This window comes from Mauremys mutica, unplaced genomic scaffold (assembly GCF_020497125.1).
Source record: "Mauremys mutica isolate MM-2020 ecotype Southern unplaced genomic scaffold, ASM2049712v1 Super-Scaffold_100100, whole genome shotgun sequence".
Lineage (NCBI taxonomy): Eukaryota > Metazoa > Chordata > Testudines > Geoemydidae > Mauremys > Mauremys mutica.
In genome coordinates this window covers 1,430,048-1,451,628 of record NW_025423267.1, presented here as the reverse complement: position 1 = coordinate 1,451,628, position 21,581 = coordinate 1,430,048, and the positions used below count along the sequence as shown (strand labels likewise).

General features: G+C 50.9%; 1 long non-coding RNA gene across 1 annotated transcript; it reads left to right on the top strand.

Moving 5' to 3' along the window:
- The first annotated feature begins 548 nt into the window (after positions 1-548).
- On the top strand, positions 549-4,129 carry LOC123359044. The gene is made up of 3 exons (XR_006575812.1): positions 549-595; positions 3,611-3,748; positions 4,069-4,129. It is a non-coding gene; the product is annotated as an uncharacterized LOC123359044 (long non-coding RNA).
- The last annotated feature ends 17,452 nt before the right edge of the window (positions 4,130-21,581 follow it).

The window sequence follows — 21,581 nt, the reverse complement described above, 5'->3', positions numbered from 1 at the left end:
CTGCTCGTGGCTCTCTAGGGAGAAAGGGGGCGGGGGGTCCCCACGGGGGGGGCAGCGGTAAATCCGAGGGGATCTCAGCCCCCCCCTTTCTCTCCCCGCTCCTCGGGGGTCACCGGCTCCTCCCCCCCCCCCGGCCATGTCCGGGCTGCACCGACACTTCCCCACCCCCCGCCCAGCCCCCCCGGGACCCTCCCGTCCGGGAACCTGGAGGCTGCAGCTCCGCAGCGGGGGCGGGGCCCGGGCCGGGCGCGGGGGGGGGGTTAATGAAGGTCTCTCCCGCCGCGATCTGCGCATGCCCAGAGCCCCAGCGGCACAAACCCTTCTCCAGCCCCGGGAGAGGCTCCAACGGCCCCGCACGAGCCAGGCAGAACCGCAGCGACCCAGACGCGTCCGCGCTCCGGCTCCGCCTCCGAGGCCGACGTCACTTCCGCTCCAGGGAGAGTCCGGAACTACATCTCCCAGCCTGCCCCGGGGGCGCGTCCGCCCTCTCCAGCCCGGGTGAGGGGGGGGTCAGCAGCTGGAACTGCGCATGCTCCGTGCGAGCCCCGCTGGGGGCGGGAGAACAAAGCTGCTGCTGCCGCCTCCGTGTGAGCCGGTGAGTGAGAGACCCCAGGGGGGCGGTAAATTCACTGAATCCTTCCCTGTTTGTGCCACGTCCTCCCCCGTACAAAGTCTGTCAAGTGTTTCCCCTTTTCTCTCGTTATCACACGTGGCTCTAAAATCCAGGGAGATTCCCCCCCCCCCCATGATCAGCTCTCTGATCTCCCCCCATATTGCCCTGGTCTCTCCACGAGTCTCCAATGTCCATTTAAAATCTCTCCCATGGGGGGTCCCCCCCCCCCGTTTTACCTGCAGCGATTTGTCCTTGTCCGGGTGGGAAATTGTTGCCCTGGGTCAGTCCCCAGCACGTGGCTGCCCCTGGCGGGGGGGGTGAGATGCCGGTTCTCTGCCGGGGGGGGGGACGGGAGGGGCACGTGTCCCCCATGGAGACTGCCCAGACCCCGGTTTCCCAGTCCCAGTTACTGCCCCTAACTACCAAGACCGTTTCCCTCAGCCCCCAGTCACCTGCTCGTCCCCCACTGCTGCCCCCTTCCTTTATCCACGGAGCCTTCCACCTCCCCCCTCTCTTAAATCAGCTCCTCAAAGGGCTCCCTGCTGCCCATGGGAATGGTGGCAGAGGGAGGTGCCATCACTTTGTGTTTATGTATTGGATAGTCTCATAAAATCCAGTCAAACAGCGCCCCTTTTCCCTCTAGTTATTTAATAGCAACATAAAATCCCCCCAGATCTTGGTGTTTTTCTCTCGTGTTGTCAATTGCTTACCTTGTGACATGTTTATACCCTAAACATTTGCTCCGTTTCCCTTTAGTTGTCTATTTCTAAGTGAATATCCCCAGAGATTTTTTCCTTGTCTCTCTAATGATAAAATAAAAAGGAAATCTGAGATTTACACCTTTCCTCAGATTCTAAACATGGATAAAAAATGTTTGCAAATGTTGCCCATTTCTGCTCTATTCATTTATCAAATATTGATGTGAAATACACTCAGATTTTACCTCATACCAACAACTGATATAAAATACCTCCGATTTTACACTTTCTTCTCTATAATTGGCAAAAATGGATCCAAAATCGTTCAGATTTCCACCCTTTCTCTTTCATTTCTGAACATTGATCTCAAAGCTCAGCATTTCCCTCTTTCTACGTCATTATCAAATATCAATTAAAAATCCTGTCGGTTTCGGGCTGTTCCCCATGTCTCTAAATCCCAGCAACTTCTCCTTCCTTGGAGGGAACCTGTTGCCCTGAGTCATTGTCCATCCTGGAGGTCGCAGGGGGTTAAATTGCCCAGTGATCATCTGTCCCCTCTCCTTTGAGAATCATTTGTTCCTCCTTTATCTCTGTTAAAATGTTTGCTGATGAAAGAGACCAGCCACATGTTTAATCAAAGCCAGAGGCCTCCCCCTGTTTGGGGGATCAGTGGTTCCCAGCTGGTAATGGGAGAATTGGCTGGACCCTTTTCTTTTCTCCATCTGGCACTGGGTGAGGAGGTCACTCTGAGTGCAGCGTGGGTCCAGAAGTATCCCAAAGCCCATGACAAATGGTCTCTGGAAGGGGCTGCTTCCCACATTGCTAAGATGTAGCCACCTTGGGGTGGATCCATGGTGACCATTATTTGCTAGTGACAGGGCATGGACATGTCTTACCTTTCTGCTGAAGGGCAGGCGGGGGTCCTAGGCAGGCAGTGAGTTCCCAATTGGGGTCCCTGGCTGGTGGGGGCTCTTGGTGGGGGGAACCCTTTGGGATTCCTAGCCTGGCAGTGAAGATCTGGTGGGGGTTCTCTGGTTGGTGGGGCTCTGAGGGGTATCTGGGGTCTCTGGCCAGGGATTCTGGGGGTTGGGTCCCAGGGAATATATGGTGGGACCCTGGCTGGGGGGTCTGGATTCTGGGTACTGGGGGGTGTTTGGAGGCCCCTGGATGGAGGCTCTGGGGGCTGCTACTAACCATGCTCCTTCTATCTCATCAGCTTGTGCCAGAATCCTGGCTCCAAGCACTTCCTGGCATTCCCCGGCCAGGCCCAGTCACCATGATAACTTTCTAGCCACTTATCAAACACTGTGAGGTGAAGTGACAGATTTTGCTTTTCTCTCCTCTTGAAAACTGCAGGAACTTCTGGTTTCCTAGGGAAAATTCCTGCCCTGATTCCTTGTCCTAGATCTGGGGGGTGAGGGAGGTGGGAAGGGGTTTATCACTATCTTCCACAGCATTCTGGACTCCTTCTTTCTGAAATCTGGATTCATTGAGAACATTGTTAATCCAGAGTCACTGCATGGAAAGACAGGGAGTGACTCCAGATGGACAGTGAGGCAAATGAGATCAGCAATTCTCCCTGTGAGGAGGGGCTCTCATTAGCTACTCTCCCCAGAGAGCTAAAGGAGGGAAGCTGCTCAAACGCTCTGTCCCTCTCTGCTCAGGATATTGGGGTTCAGCTTCCTGGGTCAGACACTGCAGCCTCCATTGTGATCTGGGAGACCAGGCTTAGCAGCTGCTGCTCCCCCAGCAGGGTTCTGTGCTGGGATGTGACCTTAATTAAAGCTGCTTCTCTGCCCGGCCCAGGTGATCACTTTCTGCAGCTGGTACTAGCAGACCTGGGCTTTGTTAATACAAATTCTGAGCCACAGACTCCAGGTAACAGACAGACCTCAGAGAATGTGCTGGGGACTAGCAAGAAAGTGACTCTGCACAAACAGCCCCCCCCAATATCTCCTCTCATTAGTAGTTGCCAGGAGAAAATCCAGCCATGGGAGAGCAAAGAACCAGGAATGGACTTTCCCAGCCAAAGGGGCAGGGAGAGAGGACGGGGAAGGAGAGACTGAAAGGGTCAGTGGGAGAAGAGAGCTGGAAATCTCTCTTCCCACTCATTAGTCCACCCAGACACATGTATTGCAGCATCCCTGGGCAGAACCACTTTCCAGTGAACAAAACAAGGATCAGACATAGGAAAAGCTGGTTCTTGACTCCATATTCCCCCTGTTGGGGTATGGCTGCCCTGGGGTCAGTGTCCAAGGGAATCCCCCACAGTGACGCCTTTGGTTCTGCTCTTTTCTAGCCTTGTGTTCAGAGACAAAGAGCAGGTCTACACTACCACCGGATCGGCAGGTAGCTCTCTCCCATCAACTCCAGTACTCCACTGCCTTAAGGGGCGAATGCGGAGTCGATGGGTTAGCAGCAGCAGTCGGATGCTGCGGTAAGTCCATCTAAGTAAGCCAACTTCAGCTATGCTATTCTCATAGCTGAAGTTGGGTATCTTAGATCAACCTCCACCTCCAGTGTAGACCTGGGTTTTGTTATGGGATGGAGGGATGGAGAAGGGAGGTTAAAAATCTCTCTCTGGGCTTAGCCTGGCAGGAGGGGCCAGGTCTACACTGTAATAAAGAGATTGAGCATTTCTCAGCATGGCAGAATCTAGGATGTCTGTCTGCAGGGAAAGATCCTGGGGGAATCGTGATGTGACATTAACTAAAACCTGTTCTGAAACCTCCACAACTGCCCTTCTCGCCCTGCCAGGCTGCCGAATGACGTCCATGTTTCGCTCCAGCTCATCCCATCCTCCCATGGGACATAGGAGAGAAATGGCTGCAGTGGAGCCAGCTAAGGTAGGGATTATTGCATGGTTGCTGATAGGTTCCTGAAGGAGGGAGAGGAACAGCAAGTACACCAGAGATGGGAAGGTTTGCACAGTCTGGTTTGGAGGTTGGAGCGGGGCAGGAAATGCACAGGTTGCGAAAGGGAGAAGGACAGATTGTGGCAAACCTGCTTGAAGTTGTTTAATAAATGGCCTAGACACTAGGAGCAGACCCATGAGATTAGGAGGTTGAAATGCCCTCAATTCTGGAACAGAAAATAACCCACCTACATGGGGCTACGAAAACTGACCAGACTCCCAGTGCTGGAGCCTGACCTGACTAACCAGCGGCTGCTGTGAGATATGAAGGGGGCACCCACCAGTCAGACATAGGGGAGATTCCCCTCCCTTCATATCCAGCTCCTCACAATGAGGAGAGTGTTGGGCTTCCTACCACGGAACTCTACCTGGACCCTGCTAGGGGCTCCATCTCCTGTATCCGTCTGTGGCAGTAGGCGTGTGATGGATCTGCTGGGAGAGACAAGGGGCTCTTTCTTCATCCCCTCACCCTGGTGTTTCCAGGATTCTCTGTGCGGGCTGGGGTGGGACTCTGTTGACTATCATCCACCAGAGCTTCCATTTGATTGAAAGTGTGAGTGGTGCAGCAGGTACTGAGTGCTGGACTCTTGCTCTTTCAGGGGCCATTGACCTTCGAGGAGGTGGCTGTGTATTTCACCAGGGAAGAGGGGGCTCTGCTGGACCCCACTCAGAGAGCTCTGTACAGAGACATCATGCAGGAGAACTATGAGAATGTGACCTTACTGGGTAAGGATTCCTGTCCCCTCAGTTCTTGGAAGGGGAAATTAAGAGAGATGGTTCATGCCACCCCCCAATGCCATCCCTACTCTGCCCTGTTTCTGCATCACTGCAATATGCCAGTGACACACACACTGCCACAGACCCTCCCCTGCTGCAGAACACTTTGGGAACAGCGCACAGGAGCTGTATCGCACAGTGTCAAATATCTCCTGTTTGCTCAAGTAAAACTGGGGTTTAGGTCCAGCATAACGTAAGAACATAAGAATGTCCGTACTGGGTCAGAGCAAAGGTCCATCTAGCCCAGTATCCTGTCCACTGACAGTGGCCAACTCCAGGTGCCCCGGAGTGAGTGAACCCAGGAGGCAATCATCAAGTGATCTCTCTCCTGCTATCCATCACCCCCCTCTGACAGACAGAGGCTAAGGACACCATTCCTTACCCATCCTGGCTAATAGCTATTAATGGAGTTAACCTCCGTGAATTTTTCCAGTTCTCTTTTAAATCCTGTTATATTCCTAGCCTTCACAACCTCCTCAGGCAAGGAGTTCCACAGGTTGACCGTGTGTTGTGTGAAGAAATACTTCCTTTTGTTTGTTCTAAACCTGCTGCCTATTAATTTCATTGGGTGATTCCTAGTCCTTGTGTTATGAGGAGTAAATAACACTTATTTACGTTCTCCACGCTAGTCATGATTTTATAGACCTCTCTCATATCCCCCCTTTGTCTCTTTTCCAAGCTGAAAAGTCCCAGTCTTTTTAATCTCACCTCGTACAGAAGCTGTTCCATACCCTTAAGCATTTTTTGTTCTTTTCTGAACCTTTTCCAATTCCAATATATCTTCTTTGAGATGGGGAGACCACATCTGCATGCAGTATTCAAGATGTAAGCGTACCATGGATTTCTATAGAGGCAATATGATATTTTCTATCGTATTATCTATCCCTTTCTTAATGATTCCCAACTTTTTTGTTTGCTTTTTGACAGCCACTGCACGTTGAGTGGATGTTTTCAGAGAACTATCCATAGTGACTCCAAGATCTCTCTTGAGTGGAAACAGATAATTTAGACCGCATCATATTATATGTATAGTTGAGATTGTTTTCCAATGGTCTGCACTATGTGTTATCCTGACATCTAGCACTGCTGAGCTCCTGTGTTCAGTAATATCCCTGCCCTTCCTGTTCCCTTTCTCCACTGAACCCCACCAGCCCATGCTTCCTGTTCCCAGATTCCCTGGGACTCTCTCATTGTCTCTGGACCTGTTTGTCAGCAAGAAGCAGTGCCAGGGAGACTTGCCCTCTGTCTGGAGACTTCGATTTCTGGGACATGGATTTACTTTCTCTGAGTTTTAGGAAACTCTTTGAAATTGAGTGTCTGTGTCATTAACCACAGTGCAATCTGGACCGTTGAACAGCTGTTTCCCCTCAGTTCCCCAGGCTGGGGTGCCTTTTACACTGTTTTACTGTGAGAGCAGCCACTCCTGGGCAGTTATCACACAGTCTCCAGCATGTAACTCGCTCCCAGCTACACAGTATTCAGTGCTGCTAGTCAGTGACTCACGAATTACAGTACCCCACTGGAGAACCCCAGAACATTCTCTGTTCCCAGACATCTCCCAGAAATGTGCATCTTGTCCTGTCCAGCACACTACTGAACAATGCAAGCTCATATGAAGTCTGTTATTTCATCAGTGGAAAATGACATGTTGCCAACCTTGTCATTCCAAATGGAGTTTCCAACACACTTGAATCCAAACACACTGGTTAGGTAAAACAATAAAACAAAATTGTTAACTGCCGGAAAAAAATCTTTTCAGTGACTATGGGTAATGAGGCATAAAAGTCAGAATTGTTTACAAAAGAAATTCAAGATAAAACACAAACTAACACCTAAGTTAACAAGCTAAAATGGATTCAAAGCAAATGTTTCTCTCACCATCTGCTGAGATAGGCTGGTTTTCCTTTCAGGCAGGACTCCCCCTAACCTGCCCCTGCTGCCCAAGTTCAGTTCTTCAGGATTTGTCATGGGCAGAGGGAAAGGGGGGAGAGAGAGAGAGAGAGATTTTCCTCACTTCTTTTTATAATTCAGTCCTTTCTATTAGAAACAACTTCAGTTCTCAGCTGAATCATGGTGCCAGGCTGTCTTCTCGTAGATATGAGTTTCAAGTGTCCCTGTGATGGAATGTAAATGTCTTCTTCACACCTTCCCCCTGCCAGCGAATGGCTGTTTGACCAGCAGTTTGCCTTGCTGTCTCTGAGGAACTGGTCTGTGGGTGTTCCCCAGAATTGTAACTTTTTGTAATATCATACAGTAAAATCTCATAACTTTACATACAGTGTTGTTACACATTTTAACAGGAGGATAATATTCAGTAGATTATGCAATTTCAAGTGATAGTTCACAAACCATACTGTGTACAAAATTGATCATAATTTTCCAGAAGAGTGAACATAGGGTTACAGACTGACACAGGGCCTGTCTGTGTGTGTTCCCAGCAGATATGTGGCTATTTCAATCCCTCCTAAGCAGAGTGTTCTGCATCTTCAAGGACCTGGGCAGCTGGTTCTGGGAATTCACTGGTTTACTAAGTGTGACACTGTCTGGAACTGTGCGACACTTTATATTATTATTACTTTATTATTAATACCAATCTGATAAAATTGCAATGAATTGTGCTAGATATGCCATGTTAGGTGTCAGGGAAAATGTTATAATTTTCCAAGTATGATCATTTTGTTTGTATCACCTTTGTAGTATGAGCTATAGATACGTAGGGTATATCTGTATTCCAGACTGTGGACTGTGATTCTGGGTGACACCCCCAGATCTATTGGCATCAGCACTGCCTACCCTGTTTGATGGCCCATCCAGGGTCATCAGCTGTACAATGAACCCACTGAAAGGATCAAGGGGATACACCTATTGAGTCAGCAAGACATGCAGGGGTATGCCTGTGTACTGAGACCTCCGAGGCTTTTCCATGCCCTGTGCTGTGAAGCTTGTGTTTGGGACACAGGAAGTACAAGCCACATGGCAAAAGGAATGTAAAGGGCAGCTGCATCATCTGTATTTTGTCTTCAATCCCTCTTCCTGCCTCTGGAGCAACTTCTCTACAAACCGACCTAGGCCCCGACTCGGTGGGTGCTCTGCACCCACCGGGGAGCTCAGCTGTTGGCAACTGCCAATCAGCTATTTAGAATGCTCAGCAGCTCTTTGGCTGGCTGTGGCCAATCAGCTGTTTGGCGCCAATGCCCGCCTATCAGCTGTTTTCCCTGCAGCTGCTGTAGCTCCCAGTTCCACTGCAGGCATGTGTGAGTCCTTTTAATTTTCAGGGCTTGGCAGCTTCTGGGCTAGGGGTGGCGGGGGATGGGGTGGGGAGCCTCGCGGCAGAGGGCTGGGGGGAGATGGCTGGGCAGCTTCTCAGCTTGACCCAGGGGGCTGATGGGGGCAGTGCGGGCTGGGGGGTTTCTCAAGGACTGAGCCAGTCATTCTCAGCCCACCCTGGTGTCTCCCCCAGGACCTGTGCTCCCCCTCCAGCCAGGAGAAACCAGCAGTGGGCCCCCCTTGTGCTGGGCAGGGGGACAAACCAAAAGACATTGCTCCTTTAAGAAAAGTTTGCCCTGGTGTCTGATGAGTGAACTTGGTCTGAGGCCAGCTGCTCACCCCCTCCCCGTGCTCCAGCCAGCCAGCCGGGTGTGCCCAGCCATGGCCAAAGGTGAGAGGGGCTTCACTGCAGCCCTAGCCCCAGGTGCAGATGAGCAGCCCCCCCTTCCCAGCCCGGACCCTGCCTGTGCCCAGACTCCTCCCATGGGGGCTCTGGGAGCTCCCAGCCCCTACGGCTCTGACCCAGGTCCCGGGGCTCTGCATCCATTGCCCCATGTGTGGGGGGACAAGAGGGGCCAACACACCACCAGTGCTTGTAGCCGCATCCTCCCCGTGGGCTCTTCTCCATGGCCGGCTCTCATGCCTGGGAAAGTAACGCTTGCTCCCCTCAAAGCCGTCTCCCCCTCCCCTGCCCAGAGCAAGCTTGGCTGAGGGGCTTTTCCTCCCCGAGAGGAAGTTTATCCCTTCCTGCGCCGACCAGCATCTGCAGCAGGAAAGATTGATTTCCTCCCCCTGGATCCATCCACCCCCCATCTCCTCTTCCCTGGGAGCTGCATTCCTTTTGCTGCATTCACCCCCGTGTATCAGCTTCAAGTCAGGAGACACTGCCCTGCTTCACCTTGGGATGCCTGAGCTCGTCTTCCTTCAGGGTGCTGGGCTGCTGCAGCCCGGGGGAGGAAGCAACCCCTCCCCCCTGCCTTTGGCCATGATCCCACCGGGGCTCCCCGGCCACAATGTTGAAGAGTGGGTGAGGGAGTCAGCGAGTGAGCTTCAAAGTGGGGGTGGGCTGCAGCCTGGGGGATTGGGAGGAGCTGGAGTAACGCAGCAGCCATACAGCAGGATGAATAAATGGGCCATTTCTATGCTGGGCTGTTGAATTAAATTTCTCTCTCTGGCTCAGGGTGGGCAGTTTCTGGGCTGGCCACAGTGGGTGGGGCTTGGGGGAAGACAGAGCTGCTTTGAGTGCGTGGGTGGGAGCGGGCACTAAACAGGCACCAGGAGATGGGGAGCAGAAAGAGAGAGATGGGAAAAGGGACCCAGGTAGCGAGCAAGAACTGGGAAACATCAGGAAGGGGAGATACCAGTTACAGACACACTTTCAATGAGGACACTGGAAGTGTATAAATATGCTGAAAATAGCCTCCCCTCAAAACTGGCAGAGCCCCCCTCCAGCACAAGAACCCTCGCCCTTACGGCAGGAAGGAGTGAGCGGTAGGTAGGAGGCATTTAGGGCAGGGGGTCAGTAAGGAGGTGGTATTCAGGAGAGTCTAGGGAGATGGGGCAAGAAGAAGTACAGTGGGGGCGGGGCTTTGGAGAAGGGGGCGGGGCCAGGATGGGGCACCCACCAGCAAAACCAAAAGTCAGCACCTATGCAAACTGAAGCCTTGAACAAAGGACTGGATGACCCATCCAAGCTGTGGCTGTGTTCCAAACAGACTTTCAAGCCGGCAACTTACCAATACTGCTAAGAAGCTGATATATAGATTTCTGAATGTATCTGACTCCTTTCCCATTTAACAACTTTCTTTCTGGTTCTGGTTCCTTTCTCTTTCTTATCTGAACTTTTAGTTTAGATGCTAAAGTATTGCCTGGCATCATGGTATTTTCAGTGAGATCCAAACCCATACTGACTTGGTAATGTGGCTGACCCTTTGGGGTCAAAAGAACATTTTGTTTATGTGCACAGAGTTTTTAAATAACCTCTTACTATACCGGACCTAGGTGCTGATTGGGAGTCAGAGAAGTGCAATGCAATAAAGGGAGCTGTGTGATTTCTGTTTTCAGCTTCTCAATAACCCGTGTGGGTGATCAGAAGCACAGTTTGTGACTGGTCAGTGAGTTTAACTTCAGTGTTAACCACCAGTTTGGGGAGCATCTGCTCCCCTTTTTCAACCTGCCCTGACCCAGGCACACCAGGTCACACTAAGCACTGAAGATAAATTAATAGAATGTTTTTTATGACCAAGTCTTCAGAAATCCACTGAACTCCTTTTGTTTTCTTTTATCTGAGCAGGGTTTCCAGTTTCCCAACCTGATGTGATCTCCCAGCTGGAACAAGGGGAAGAGCCATGGGTCCCAGACCTCCAGGGTTCAGAGGAAATAGAGATCCTGAGAGCTCCCTGCACAGGTGAGGAAACATTAAAGCAACTCAGAATCTGTAAGTGCCTGAAGGAAACATCTGGGATGCCCTACAATGCCCTTGGGAGGTCTCTCAGTTCATTATTGTCCCTAGCAGGGGTCGTATCCTCAGGGTAAATATAGCTCATGGCTTCCTGTAGACCCTAGCAGACACCAGGCAGTAGCTTCCTCCCTTCCCCCGTGAATTTGGATGGGATGTGGAGGCTGAATTGATCCCCTCCTCTCTCCTATTTGGGGGAAGAGTTTGGGGGAGTTCAGTTCTTGATTTTTATTTGACTTCCCTTCCGCACTTGTTTTGGTTTGGCCTTCCCCTTTCCATCCCTGTTTGAGGTTTCTGTCTCTATCCCAGCAGGTGACACAATGGTAGGTGAGAAAAAAGAGCAGAATTCTCAGCAGGAAACTGTTGAGCAAGTGGATAAACACAGAGAATTATCGCAAAGATCAAAAAGAAATGTGTCGAAGAGTCATGAGCAGGGAAAATCATGCGAGACTCAGCACACACCAGAAAGAGAGCAGGGAAACCAGCCAGGAGAGAAAATGGGTAAATTTATTTTCTGTCGGGGAACTCAGAAGAGCATCAAGGAAACCACAACCCAACAGGAAATCCTCATAGGAAAGAGGGAAAATACATGCAGTGAGTGTGGGAAAAACTTCACTCGAAGATCAACCCTTTCTGTTCATCAGAGAATCCACACAGGGGAGCGGCCCTATAAATGCCATGAGTGTGGAAAATGCTTCACTGTAAGATCAGCACTTTCTGATCATCAGAGAATTCACACAGGAGAGAGGCCCTATGAATGCAGTGAGTGTGGGAAGAACTTCACTCGCAGCTCAAACCTTATTGCCCATCAAAGAATCCACACAGGGGAGCGGCCCTATAAATGCTGTGAGTGTGGGAAAACCTTCTATTGCCACTCAAAGCTTATTGCCCATCAAAGAATCCACACAGAGGAGTGGCCCTATAAATGCAGTGAGTGTGGGAAATACTTCACTGAGAGCTCAGCCCTTTCTGCACATCAGAGAATCCACATGGGGAAGACGCCCTTTGAATGCCATGAGTGTGGGAAAATCTTCAGTCGCAGCTCACACCTTATTAGACATCAGACAGTCCACACAGGGGAGAGGCCCTATGAATGCAGTGAGTGTGGGAAAACCTTCAGTCGCAGTTCACACCTTATTAGACATCAGACAGTCCACACAGGGGAGAGGCCCTATGAATGCAGTGAGTGTGGGAAAACTTTCAGTTTCAGCTCACATCTTATTAGGCATCAGATAGTCCACACAGCGGAGAGCCCCTATGAATGCAGTGAGTGTGGGAAAACCTTCAATCGCAGCTTGCACCTTATTAGGCATCAGAGATTCCACACAGGGGAGAGCCCCTTTGAATGCAGTGAGTGTGGGAAAACCTTCAGTTGCAGCTGGAACCTTATTAGGCATCAGAAAATCCACACAAGTGAGAGAACCTATGAAAGCAGTGAGTGTGGGAAAACCTTAGGGCCCAAAGAAATTTTGTCCAACTCCACTTCCTAGTTCAGTGTGTCTCATTACCGTTCCAGAGGATACCAGGGTTAGATTGAGAACAATCATCCTTCACCGTTTGGATGCAAAGAGAGAGTGCTTCATAGGACAGTCCTTCCCTGTGGATCCCAAACTGGCTGCCTGAGTGGGTAACAAGGACTTTCAGGCTGTAGAAATGATGGTAACCAATGAGGCAACAAATGTGTCAAGCTCCAATTTCAGACTTCTGGATACTCACATGCTGAGTCCTGATTCTAAGGTTTTGTGTCTGACGCTCTGGCTACACAATAAAGCTGATGTTGGTGCAGCTGTAGCACTGCTATTACAGATGCTCTCCACCAATGGGAGAAATCTCTTCCCTAGGACTGTTAGTCCAGCCCCCACAAGTGGTGGTGGCTATGTTAGCAGGCAAAGCTCTCCTGCTGATGTAGTGTTATTTCACAGGGGAGGAGGGTTTTGTAACTACATTTCTCACCAGTGTGTATTTTTCATACCTCTGAGAAATATAGTTACACCAATAAATGTCTTTAGTGTAGACTAGACCTTAGTTTTCTCTTGTTTTATGTATTTACATCACTTCTCTTTGAAAGATTAAAAAGTGTGACAAGAGAGTTATTTTTCCCCATGATGCAAACATTCCTATATAAGAAACCCCTTCCACCAACACACATGGCAAAAGAGCCAGAGATATATGAACTCACATGTAGTGTAAGGAGTTCTGGTAGAAAACCTCCCTCCAAAGGCTGAGATGGGAGAATGTGTGTGAGAAAGAGTGTATGAGAATATTGGCCCAGTATAGATTTAAATTTTTTGTATTTCAGATAAACTTTGAAGCTAAGCAAAATACGTTCTATTTCTATTAAAAGGAAAACTACTCGAGGAGACAAGTTGTATAACTTTTTACCCACTTAGCCTGTAAGGGTCACTGAGTTCCCCACGTCTCTAATTTGCAAAGGAAAGGCCTGACATCTGTCATAGGATGTGTCTAACAGGTAGGAAAGCTGCAATCGTCAACCATCAATATCAAGGAAAAGGCTGGACTCCACTGCCTTTCATGTCTAAAAGCCGGCTAGAGGCTGATCTACAATGAAAAGCTATGTTGACATAGCCACATCTCTCAGGGGTGTGAAAAATCTACTCCACAGAGAAGTAGTTAATGTGAGCCCCAGTGTAGACAGGCTTGGGTTGGGTTGTCAGAAGAATACTTCCAGTGTTTGAAGTGTAGACATAGCCTTAGGGCTGGTCTACAGTATGTGGTTATTTTGGAATTAGCCGAGTTAATTCAAAATAAAACTGATTCCGTCTATATGCCCAAATCTTTTTTTTTTTTTTTAATTTAAAGGGCTCTTTAATCCGGTTTCTGTACTCCACCTCAGCAAGTGGAGTAGTGCTAAAATCGAGATTGCAGTTCCGAATTAGAGGTACTGTGGACACAATTTGACATTATTGGCATCCGGGAGCTATCCCAGAATGCTTCCTTGTGACCACTCTGGACAACACTCTCAACTCCGATGTACTTGCCAGGTAGGCAGTAAAAGCCCCGGGAACTTTTGAATTTCATTTCTTGTTTGGCCACTGTGGTGAGCTCATCAGCACAGGTGACCATCAGGACAATCCACCATCACAGGCGACCATGCAGAGTCCATCATCATGAGAGCCCACGCAGTCCTGGATTCACAGATGAGCTCCAGCATGGTCTGAACGGGAGGTACTGGATCTCATCGCATGTTGAGGAGACTAATCTCTTATGGGAGAACTACGTTCCAAAAAAAGAAACACAAATACACCTCTACCCTGATATAACGCTGACCTCGGGAGCCAAAAAATCTTACTGTGTTATTGGTGAAACCGCGTTATATTGAACTTGCTTTGATCCACCGGAGTGCGCAGCCCCCCCACCCCCCCCACCCCCGTTATATCCGAATTCATGTTATATTGGGTTGCATTATATTGGGTAGAGGTATATGTACGCTAAATTCTCCAGGGTCATGAGGGAAAGAGGCTACTCCAGGGACACAGAGCAGTGTCATGTAAAAATCAAGGAGCTCAAGCAAGCGTATCAAAAAGCCAGGGAGGCGAATGGGCTCTCTGGGTCACAGCCCCATACATGCTGCTTCTACCGTGAACTGCATGCAATTATGGGGGGTGATGCCACCACTACCCCACCACTGTCCATGGACGCGTGCAAGTTGGGAGTGTTGTACTCAAAGTACTATACAGGATCTTTTCAGGGGGATTAAGGCAAAACGCCACATTTATTAGTAATACAGGTATCAATTAATACTCTATGATATGCATATGAGATATCTCACAGTCATGCATTCACACACACACACAGACACAAACACACTCCGTCTTGCTGTTGTTACCAACTAGTTGCTCCCCTTAACTGCACTGGCGAGGTGAGTTAGATGGGGGAGGGATGGAGCCGGGCTTCTGCCGATCCGGATCGATGCTCCGATGGTGACAAGACGAGACCCGGGGTCCTTCTGCAAGACACCTCACATTTATAGCAGCTTCCCTCTTATGCAAATCTAGACCAGATTCAAAATCTGGATCTGTGTCCGTTGGTCTTTGTGCTGCTTTTCTCTGGGTGTTGTCCCAATGCTGCTCAAAAGAGGGTGTTTTCTAAAGAAGGTGCTTGCTTCTAATCCCTGAGGCCGTCAATATGTCTGTGCTTCTTTGTTGGGCCCACTTGACAAGCTGTATTGTCCTTTGCTGTGGCTCCCATTCCCTCTGCAACTGTTGTAGCTGTCTGGAGGTGGGTGTCTTCCAAGCCTCACTCATTCACACCTCATTCAGTCAATAGGGCAATTGATTACAGAGTGGGGGAAGATCTTATTCTACTTCTAGCAAAAAGGCACATGTTTCTTTTACTTTAACTATACTATGCTTAGGAGCTATAACATTTGATACAAAGTTTTCTACCAATTTTCTATATAGGGATCTAATACAAAGTTGTATGAAAACAGAGAGGCACAATGCCAAGTCATATGAAATACAAAATAACATCATGCAAGATGCAATGTCATAAAGATACTTAATACAAAATAACACAATGCAACGTCATAAAGATTTATAGAGATCGTTAATACAGAGATTTCTCTACAGGAGTTGCAGGGAGAATGACTTTTTGGAGGATGAAGAGGAGAAGGAGGAGGACAGTGCACAAGCGACAAGTGGGGAATCCGTTTTCCCCCATCAAGGTTCCCTCCCCACTCTGAACTTTAGGGTACAGATGTGGGGACCTGAATGAAAGACCCCCTAAGTTTATTTACCAGCTTAGGTTAACAGTAAGGTGCCACCACCAAGTGTATTCCAAATCTTAGGGGAGAGCCACTTGGAACTCTGCCTTTCCCCAAATATCTCCCAAGTCCCTAACCCGTCCTTTCCTGGGCAGCCTTGAGACTAATCCCCCCCCAATTCCCTACACCCCTTTTCCTGGGTAGGCTTGAGAGTCTACCCTCACCAATTAGTCCTGGCAAACCTGGTGGCTGAACTTGGTGACTTTGTCCTCACCCATAACTATTTCACAGTTGGGGACAATGTATACCTTCATGTCAGCGGCACTGCTATGGGTACTCGCATGGCCCCACAGTATGCCAACATTTTTATGGGTGACTTAGAACAACGCTTCCTCAGCTCTCGTCCCCTAATGCCCCATCTCTACTTGCTCTGCACTGATGACATCTTCATCATCTGGACCCATGGAAGAGAAGCCCTTGAGGAATTCCACGAGGATTTCAACAATTTCCATCCCACCATCAACCTCAGCCTGGACCAATCCACACAAGAGCAGTATCAACAGGAAAGGGAGGAGGGAAGCTGAGAGACTCTATGCGCTGCAGCTTGCTGTGAATGGAGAGCTGGCTGCTAGAAGGGGGTGGCAGCGTGAATGGGGAACAAGTGTGCCCAAGGAGTAGAAAGCTTTGGCTCAGATAGCACCCTCAGAAGACTTCCCCAGACTGGTTTAGGGATGCCGGTGTGACCTCTCTTGGCAGCCCCCAAAGAAGGAACTGGGTGGACTAAATGGACAATGCCCCTCTCTATCTGAAGCCTAGCAAGGGAGGTACGTGAATCCCACCAGAAGTTAAAATGGTAAGTAAGGGAGGGGAGGCTCTACTAGAGGGCCTGAGCAGCTTCAGATACAGTACAGGAGGATTTCCACTTCTGAGCCATGAAAATAGAAATTGACTTTTTCCTTTCCAGATTTATCTAATATTCAGAAAGAGAATCTAGCACCTGCCTTCCAGATTTGAACACCCTCACAATTCAGGAGTGCTCAAGCTCAATTTGGGCAGCTGTTACTTCATTTCTCCCAAATCAAATATGCTGATCCACTGTCATTTGCTGTAGAAAAAGTAGAATACAATTGAGCAACAAATGCTGGGGTGTTTCCAGTGCTAACTATGGCTGGAATTGCTATTTTCAACAGCCATTGCCATTTTTTTTTAAATTTTGTTTGTTTAAAAGGAAGACAGTAATATTGCACTAGCAAATTCCCCATAGAAACAAAGAATGGAACAAAAGAATAATAAAGGCACCTCAACTTTTCCTCATTTAGGTAGAACAGTCTTATAAGATGGATCCAGCTATCTTCCAATCACACAAGCTGAAAATTGTTCCACTTTACTGCAGTTCTGTAACTGCGGGAACCAGTCCTGTCTGTGTTCTGTACACATCCAAAATCCCTGCTGAATGCAGAAGTGCCCTGCTTTTGTGACCATCCCACCTGATATGTTCAGCCCTTGTGAGCGAAGCAGATTCACATTTAGTAAATGGGTGGGAAGCGTCTCAGAAAGTGTTAGGTGCTGTAGAAGGTGTTGCTTATTCACTAGGTGAAGTGAGACCTTCCTGTTACACTAGTAAACCAGTGCTGCACAGAATGCACTTTGCTCCTGGAGTCTAGAATGGGGCCTTTGCTTCTATACACAGCCCATTAAAGACAATGAAAAGACTCCCACTCACTTCAACAGGCTTTGGACTGACCTGGTTATACACAGGGTAACTCCACTGTCTGCACAGGGTCCTGGTCCCACAGCGGAGGGGGGGCTTGTGAGCTTGTTGCAGAGCTGCTGCTCAGGGACAGGAACCTCCTGGCACCCCAGCCTCCAAAATCACTCAGGCTGCACTTTCTGCACGACTAGGTGCTGGCTGAGGGGGGCGTGGGAATTGGTGACCTCTGCTGCAGGTGATGGGCATCTCAGGTACTTAAAGCCATGGCCTAGAGGAGGGAAGTGCCTAACTCCAGAGTCTGCAGCTGCCTAGGGCCAGGGCTGAGGATTTAGAGTCCCTAGTGCTGCCGTTGCAAGGTTCAAGCATGCTCAGCCCTGGCATTGCCACCCCTCCTGCGGCTAGTAGCTGCAGCTGGCTAAGGCTGGCCTCTGGCAATTGGCCCCATGGCTGTAGCCAGAGAAGCTACAAGTGGCTCTGTGACTACTGGGGCCATTAAGCTAGAGCAGCTAAAGACACTGGAGTTCACCTCAAGGAACAGAGGTCACCAGCAGGACAGGAATGTCAAGGGGAGCAGGGAAAGAGGGAGCAGGTCAGGCTTGCAGAGGGAGCTTCCAGCTGGGTGGGAGCATGTCCAAAGTAGACAGGAAACAAGTATGGGGAGAGGTGGTGGTGACCAGGTAGCAGACTAGCATGTAGATGGGAGCAGAGGGAGAGAGGCTGGTGTCTTCAGATTCCCAAGGGCTAAGTCCTGACTTTGGGGAAATGGTGTTTGCAGGTGGCTGGCTCACATGGCAGGATGGGGGCTGAGGGAGGGATCTGTCAGAACTGATCAGGTGTCTGCTGGCTTTAGAACTCTGAGCTGAGACTAGGACCACATGCCGTGACTGGTGACATAGGGGGGGTACTGGAGACATGGCTACAGAAGGTCTGAATGAGGAAGGAGATAAATCTGTGGGGAGTTTCCTTGGTCACTGTGAAAGTTCTACTCACTGTGGACACTGGTAAACCCACATGGGTGTACAGCTCAATGAGAAAACCCGGGGGCCGAGGGAGCTGTGTATGGCAATGCATATAGTCATGGAGAGATGTGTGATCAAAATGAAAAAAGTCTCTGAGGTTCAGTACCAGATATACTATGGCACCAATGGCACTGCCCCACCAGGCCCACACTTGGAGCTCACAGTGACTACATAGGGGCCCACAAATATGTTTGGTGCTGCGGCGCACAAAAGGCTAACCCGGCCCTGACTGCCCGAGCACTATTTCAGCCCCACATTTTTGGGTGGACCTCCCACAGTGGAAGCAGAGCACTCCCCCGACACACACACACACACACACACACACACCCCTACCTACCTCCTGCTGTTGGGAGGGGAACAGGGGAAAGGACAAAGGAAGCAAGAGATGAAGAGAAAGCAGGGAGGGAGGGAGGGAGGAAAAGATGAAACAAAAAGGACAAACCCTAATGTCCCCAGTGATTCTAAGGGACAAAATCTCAGGTGCAGAATAAAATTCTGCCTCCTTAAGCTCATGTTTTCCACGCCTAGAATTCAACTGTCACCAGATCGATCAGACTGAACAGGTTTCAAGCCTTGAGGCGGCTCTTACCTTCTAAACAGGGACGGCTGTTTTCTAGTAAAATCACTAAAAGGGAAGGAGAAAACTCGAAAGAGGTTCCTCCTGGCGCTCACGTACGTGAACCCGAATACTCTCTCAGTCCTCCAAGAGAGACCTGGAGAAGGAGACTTGCTGAAGCAAAGCCACAGGGGTCTCTGAGGTTTCCCTGGCCCCTCGCCCCTGTCCTGCCTGGCTGATGTCAGCATCTCTCTGTGAGGTCACCACCTCCCCACCAATAGTCTTTGACTAATAGTCTGAGGTCCTGCAAAAGGCCTTTGTGATGTCACTGCCTGTCATGGCCTCACAGATCGTGCGCACTCTTGGCCCCATGCGGTCCGTGGGGGTGCCTCTTTCAGTGCGACAGCCCTTCTCGGGGGTCCACTCTCTCTTGGGGGTCAGGCCCCTCCACCTCCTGGAGCCGCACCTCTCTGAGCCTTAGCACATCTGTCTCTGCCTTGGGCCCCCTCAGGGAGTCCATGCACTCTGGACCTCCTGGGCCTCCTCACCCCCGAAGGGGTTGATGCCCCCTGTTCTCTAGACCGGAGTGACTCTCAGCCAGCATAAAACAGGAGGGTTTATTGAGAGTTGAACACAGCACAGGAAACTCTCAGGGCCTCAGGCCTGGCCTCCCTCAGCCCAGCACATCCCAGTCCCCCTGCAGCCAGGTGGGCTCTGCCTGCTTCCCCTCGCCAGCCCCGAGCCCCCCTGTTTCCCAGCTGGGCCTCCGATATCCCGGGCCCCAAGCCCCACCTCTGTCCATTGTCTTTTCTCCAGGTAAACAGGGTTGCCTGGGCCTCCTCTTCTCTCTGCCCCCCTCTGGCTGGAACAGGTTGGTCACGGGGTCCTCTCCCTGCAGCCCATTGTCCTCTCACTGGCCAGAACTGGCTGTGACTCCTGAGCTGGGTCACCAGGTCACCAGTCGCTGGGGTCTCCATCCTCCAGGCCATCAGCCGGGGTCTCAAATCCCTCTCCGATCCTCTGTAACAACAAACTCCCTCTCCCCTCACCTCGTTAAACCAGTAACACCCGGGGACACTGAGTCCCACTCCCTGTGCATGTGAACCACTGGAAAACACAGAAAACCCCAAGAAAATCCCCCACTTCATCACAGAGCCCAGCACCTCTCCTCGTCTGGGCACCTAGAGCAGAGGCGGCTGGTGCTGACGGCTCCAAGGGAAGGCTTAAAAGCCACAGAGCAACCGAGGGCAGGGCTAGAGGAGGGGAGGCCCATGCCTATGTGTGGCCAGCAGACAGGCAAAAAACACCCAGCCAGGCTGCTCCCTGCCGTGCCAAACACCAGGGGCGGCTCTAGCAATTTCGCCGCCCCAAGCACGGCAGCACACCGCGGGGGGCGCTCTGGCGGTCGCCGGTTCCGCGGCTCCGGAGGAGCATCCGCAAGTACGTCTGCAGGAGGTCCACTGGAGCCACGGGACAAGCTGACCCTCTGCAGGGACACCTGTGGGAGGTCCACCGGTGCCACCTGCCGCCCTCCCAGTGACAGGCAGAGCGCCCCCCGCGGCATGCCGCCACAAGCATGTGCTTGGCGCGCTGGGGTCTGGAGCCGGCCATGCCAAACCCGACTGAAGGCCACCCACAGAGGACCATGCGGGGCAGCTGCTGATGCTCTGTGGCCATTATCGAAGATGGTAGGAAAGCAGGGCCAGCCCCCCTGGTGGGGCCTCTTACCGTTCCCACTCATGGTGCTCACTTTGGCAGTGGGGCAGGAGATTTTACCCCAAGAGGCTTTTCCCCATCTGGCGAGAAGCAGAGAAACACACAGGCTCCCAAGGCGCTATGTAGCAACCCCCCTCAAGCACAGGGACAGGTGCACACTTGGAAAAGGGAAACTGCTCCACACGCTAGCCCGGGCAGCCGCCCATTTTCTTTGGCAAGTCAGGAAGGGCAAAGGTGAGACTGGAAGCGCCTGGGGCTCATGCCCCAGCCTTTGTGACACCCAACCCCCAACTCCTTCCTGGGGCTCTAGCTGAAGCCAGAGCATTGGCCTGAGCGGCCAAGAAGAGGTTCCAGCCCTGAAGGGAGCAGGACTTTCAGCCCAAAGGTAAAACTGCACAAGCACAACCACAAAGGGACTCGAACCTTCAATCGCCTGATCCGAAGTCAGACGCCTTATCCATTAGGCCACGTGGTCACACAGAAAAAGGCCCTCCAGGCACTTCTTTGGAAAAGGCCGACACTGACGCATCCGACAAAGTGGGGATTCACCCACGAAAGCTCATGCTCCAATACGTCTGTTAGTCTGTGAGGTGCCACACGACTCTTGGCTGCTTTTGCAGACACTGTGTTTCTCGGGTCAGCTACTGAGGGGGCCAAGACTCTCTGGGCACAAAAAGTCAAGTTCCCAGTGAGATGTGAGACTTAATTCTCTGGAGCCAGGTGCAGGGCTTTGGCAGGGAGGCTCAGGCATGGGGGATTGGGGTGCAGCGGACGGACCGGCTGTCTAGGTGCGGAGATTTATTCTCACTGAGGAGGAGGAGGAATCCTGCTGACAGGCAGTGGCCAGGGCTGGTGCAACCACTAGGCCAACTAGTCGGCCGCCCAGGGTGCCAAGTGGTTGGGGGCACCAAAATGCGCACTCAGGGGGGGCAGTGGAGTGGAGGTGAGCTGGGGCAGGGGGCTGGGGGAGGTGCGGGGGGAGGGCTGCCCGCAGCAAGTAACGGGGGGGGGGAGTGCAGGGGAACCGCTCCCTGTCCCAGCTCACCTCTGCTCCGTCTTCTCCCCTAAGCACGCCGCCCCCGCTCTAATTCTCCTCCCCTCCCAGGCTTGCGGCACTAAACAGCTGATT